Genomic DNA, 5,000 nt, shown 5'->3' with positions numbered 1-5,000 from the left:
AGGGCAACCTTGCACAGACGGCACTCAGCAGAGGTCTTCTGGGCTTCCTCACTCCTCAAGGACTTGACTCCCATCTTCTTGGCCTGTTCTCGCATTCCCTTCTCGTGAGCAGCGACAGCCTTAACGATGAAGGTGTAACTGTAGATGATATATGCAAGAGGGAAAAGATATACCCATACCGAGTAGACGTAGAGATAACTCTTAGAGAGTTCAGTCTCCGTCAGGTAGTCAGTGCCACAAGCAAGCATGTTACCCTCAGGCACATAACGGTTCCATCCGAAGAAAGGAGGAAGGCACCAAGCAAGAGTGAAAAGCCAAGTGCCAGCAATCCTCAGCATCGCACCTCCTGATGTCAGAGGTTCAGCAGATACTCCCTTGACGATGACGTTGTATCGGTCAGCTGTGATGAACACCATGGTCCAGATGGATACGCAGCCGAAGAAAGAACCAAGGAAAGCGTAGACCTCACAGAAGAGTGCGCCGAGAACCCATGTTCCCCAATAAGCATTGACCAGAAGAGGAGGTGTCATGGTAAGCATCATGAAGAAGTCGGAGATGGCCAAGTTAACGACCAACAGGTTGGCTGGTGATCGTAGACTCTTTGTATTCATGAAGACCCAAATGACAACAAAGTTGCCAGCCACTGACAATGATCCCATGACGGTCATCCAGAATCCGAGAAGGCCATACCAGAGAGGATTCATGGGAGGGAATTGATACCAATGAGAGTGTATCATGTGAAGCATACTTTCAGGCACTGTATCTACCACTGTATAATTCCCATAAGGATTAGTGGTTGGAAGGACAGTGTCCTGGGGTGGCTGGTTCCACGACGACATCTGCAATTAATTATACGATTACTTTGTAGCAGATCACTAAAGAAAATGCAGCTGTGAGTATGTGTCCGTGCATTTAGTAAAACATACACATATAACACACTCAGGTATATATTGCTATGTATAGATATATATACATATATATATATACAGATATATATATATATATATATATATATATATATATATATATAGATTCACACAACATATATATGTATATATATATATATATATATATATCTGTATATATGTATGTATACATATATGCATACACAAACATGCACACACATATATACAAAATGTATATACGTATGGTGTATAAATATGTATGTATATGTTCATATATATGTAAATATATATAGACACACGCATATATATGAATATATATATGGTGCGTATATATGCACAGAGTTTTTCAAATAAATATTCAGTGGAGGAAACATTTTCCGAAAATATTACCTTTCCGGCAAAAGATTCTCAACCGAAGAAATTTCTAAGTCGAACTACTTCGGTGTGAAGCACCACCTCTCTGGCTGAGTCCCGCAAGGCAACTGGGAGTGTAAGTGTGAATGCAGCTCTTTTATAGGCAGCTGAAGCTTTGTGCTTGCATTATAAGATTACTGACCTACTCGTCAGTTATCAGTACGTTGCTTTTGCGATTTTTTTAATGTGTAACCTTGAAGGATCTGTGATATGATATTCGCTCACCTTTCGTTCCGTGCCATGCTTCGTTTAGTTCTATTTAAATATCCGTTAATATATAACGGATATTGTAGTGTCAATTATAAGAATATGTAATGATTTTTACCCCGAGACTCCACTAAATTTCTAAACACTATAATTTATCATCATATCAGTCATAGTTAGCAAACCTTGGAGTGATATTTATTACATCAACAGAAGTTCTAATAATAACAAGAGTATGAAAATTGTATGCAGCATAATTATGAGGTAAATGATGAAATACTTATGAGTTTGATCTTTCCAGATATATACCATTAGAATAAACTGAAAGATATGTCGGCTACGTCATCTTTTTACTTCTTAAATATCTTTAGAAATTATTTCATGAGTAAGTTAGTGTACATAACTGTGTTGTTGTTTTTTCACTTGTATGAGATCACATTCATCATTTACTATGGCCAAAATTAATATCACTGATTTACCTTTAATCTCTCCAGCGAAACCAAAGGCCAAAAGATACTTGGTGAATAATCTATCCACCATTTTAGAAGAAAGTACTTGTATACCATTGAACGAAAAATATGCAAAAAAAACTTTCATTGTCTTTTGTGTTTGGATGTGGTGTGATTTCTTACCTTGTATATTACAGTATTCGCTGGTATCGCTAATGTGTCATGGGTGGATATAAAGTGAATGCGACTTTTCCTCTCTTACAGCACACACACAAACGCACACATACAGGCACACACATATGCATATATGTATTTATTTGTATATGTATAGACATTTAAATGTATACATAATATATATATATATATATATATATATATATATATATATATATATATATACATATATATACATATATATGTCGACCAATCTATTTATGTATGTATGTGCATGTACATACAATCACAGACACGCACACAAATGTATATAATATATATGTATATATATATATATATATATATATATATATATATATATATATAAATATGTAAATGTGTATATATGTATATATATATATATATATATATATATATATATATATATATATATATATATATATATATATATATATATATATATATAATATTTAAGTACATATATACACACAATTATATAAGGAATTATGTATGCTTCTATGCTTACAAAAAAAAGTGTAACACACATCTACAGCACACACAAACACATACATACAGGCACATCCATAGGTATACACCCATTCTGAAATATATGGACATATTTATACATACATACCTATGTACATATATGCATATCCTGTATACCTATCTATCTATATATGCCCGTGTACACACACTGATACACACACACACAGACACACACACACACACACACACACACACACATATATATATATATATATATATATATATGTATATATATATATATATATATATATATATATATATATATATATATATATTTAAGTACATATATACACACAATTATATAAGGAATTATGTATGCTTCTTTGTTTACAAAAAAAGTGTAACACACATCTACAGCACACACAAACACATACATACAGGCACATCCATAGGTATACACCCATTCTGAAATATATGGACATATTTATACATACATACCTATATACATATATGCATATCCTGTATACCTATCTATCTATATATGCCCGTGTACACACACTGATACACACACACACACACACACACACACACACACACACACACATATATATATATATATATATATATATATATATATATATATATATATATATGTATGTATATACATATGTACATACATACATACATATGTAGAGATACATACATTTATACATATACATATATATATATATATATATATATATATATATATATATATATACATATACATATATATATACACAATTATATAAGGAATTATGTTAGCTTCTATGTATACATGTAAATATAAATAAAGACACATCCACAAGCACACACACACAGACGCACATACATAGACGAAGATTTACCCTATTTATGTAAATGTATATCATACATATACACACATATATGTATATATGTACATACATATATATGTGTATATGTATATATATGTATATAAGTATGCATGTGTATATATTTTCATATATACATATAAAAGTATATATATGTATATATACACATGTGTGTGTATAGGTGTGCATGTGTGCGTGTGTGTGTAGGTGCGTGTATTTGATATTATTTGGGATCAAATTTTAGCATAGTGCACATTTCTTCTCACTCTTTTTAAACATTTCATATAAATATGCATGTATGCATGCACACGTGTATATGTCTATGAAATTAATAATTCTATTTTCTATTACCTTGTAAAAAAAAAAAAAAAAAGTTGACGAAGTCTGGTTTTCAATGCTTTTTTTTTTTCTTAACTATTTCATTTTCAGAAGGAACTATTACATCCAAGAGGTTGATGCTGGGAGTTTTTATTTCATCTCAATCTCAAGGGATTTGGGACAAGAGTTGTCTCTTTCCACTGACATTTTAGAAGACATTCATGATAGAAAAAATACTGGTATTAAATCTTTAGGCAGATTCGGTCTTCTCAGCGGTCTCGGCAGTGGCAGTGGATCCAGCGTCAGAGCCTCCATCTCTGCCTTCGGTGTTGCAAGCAAGGCAAGGCAGCTTCTTCTCAAGGGCAGCGCGGTACTTGGGGTGGCTGATGGCGTACACGATGGGGTTGTAGACGGCGTTGGCCTTGGCGAAGACGGAGCCCCAGATGGAGAAGAGAGGGGTAACGATGGGCTTGTTGAACATTCCTCCCCAGTTGATGACGAAGTAGGGGGTCCATGCCACGAACCACAGAGTGACGGTCATGAGAGCAACCTTGCACAGACGGCACTCGGCAGAGGTCTTCTGGGCTTCCTCACTCCTCAAGGACTTGACTCCCATCTTCTTGGCCTGTTCTCGCATTCCCTTCTCGTGAGCAGCGACAGCCTTAACGATGAAGGTGTAACTGTAGATGATGTATGCAAGAGGGAAAAGATATACCCATACCGAGTAGACGTAGAGATAACTCCTAGATAGTTCAGTCTCCGTCAGGTAGTCAGTGCCACAAGCAAGCATGTTACCCTCAGGGACATAACGGTTCCATCCGAAGAAAGGAGGAAGGCACCAAGCAAGAGTGAAAAGCCAAGTGCCAGCAATCCTCAGCATCGCACCTCCTGATGTCAGAGGTTCAGCAGATACTCCCTTGACGATGACGTTGTATCGGTCAGCTGTGATGAACACCATGGTCCAGATGGATACGCAGCCGAAGAAAGAGCCAAGGAAAGCGTAGACCTCACAGAAGAGTGCGCCGAGAATCCATGTTCCCCAGTAAGCATTGACCAGAAGAGGAGGTGTCATGGTAAGCATCATGAAGAAGTCGGAGATGGCCAAGTTAACGACCAACAGGTTGGCTGGTGATCGTAGACTCTTAGTATTCATGAAGACCCAAATGACAACGAAGTTG

General features: G+C 35.6%; 2 pseudogenes across 1 annotated transcript in view; both read right to left on the bottom strand.

Moving 5' to 3' along the window:
- LOC147471120 (rhodopsin pseudogene) overlaps positions 1-839 on the bottom strand; it is a 1,131-nt pseudogene extending 292 nt beyond the window's left edge.
- A 3,156-nt stretch (positions 840-3,995) lies between these two features.
- Positions 3,996-5,000, bottom strand: part of LOC147471119 (rhodopsin pseudogene) — a 1,782-nt pseudogene continuing 777 nt past the window's right edge. The window contains exon 2 of the transcript XR_015191328.1: positions 3,996-5,000. This exon is cut by the window's right edge and continues 203 nt beyond it. The product of XR_015191328.1 is annotated as a rhodopsin pseudogene (transcript).

The sequence above is a fragment of the Penaeus japonicus genome, unplaced genomic scaffold, assembly GCF_977035675.1.
Source record: "Penaeus japonicus unplaced genomic scaffold, GWHDUDI00000001_assembly GWHDUDI00000010, whole genome shotgun sequence".
Lineage (NCBI taxonomy): Eukaryota > Metazoa > Arthropoda > Malacostraca > Decapoda > Penaeidae > Penaeus > Penaeus japonicus.
This window is presented reverse-complemented; position numbering and strand designations above follow the sequence as displayed.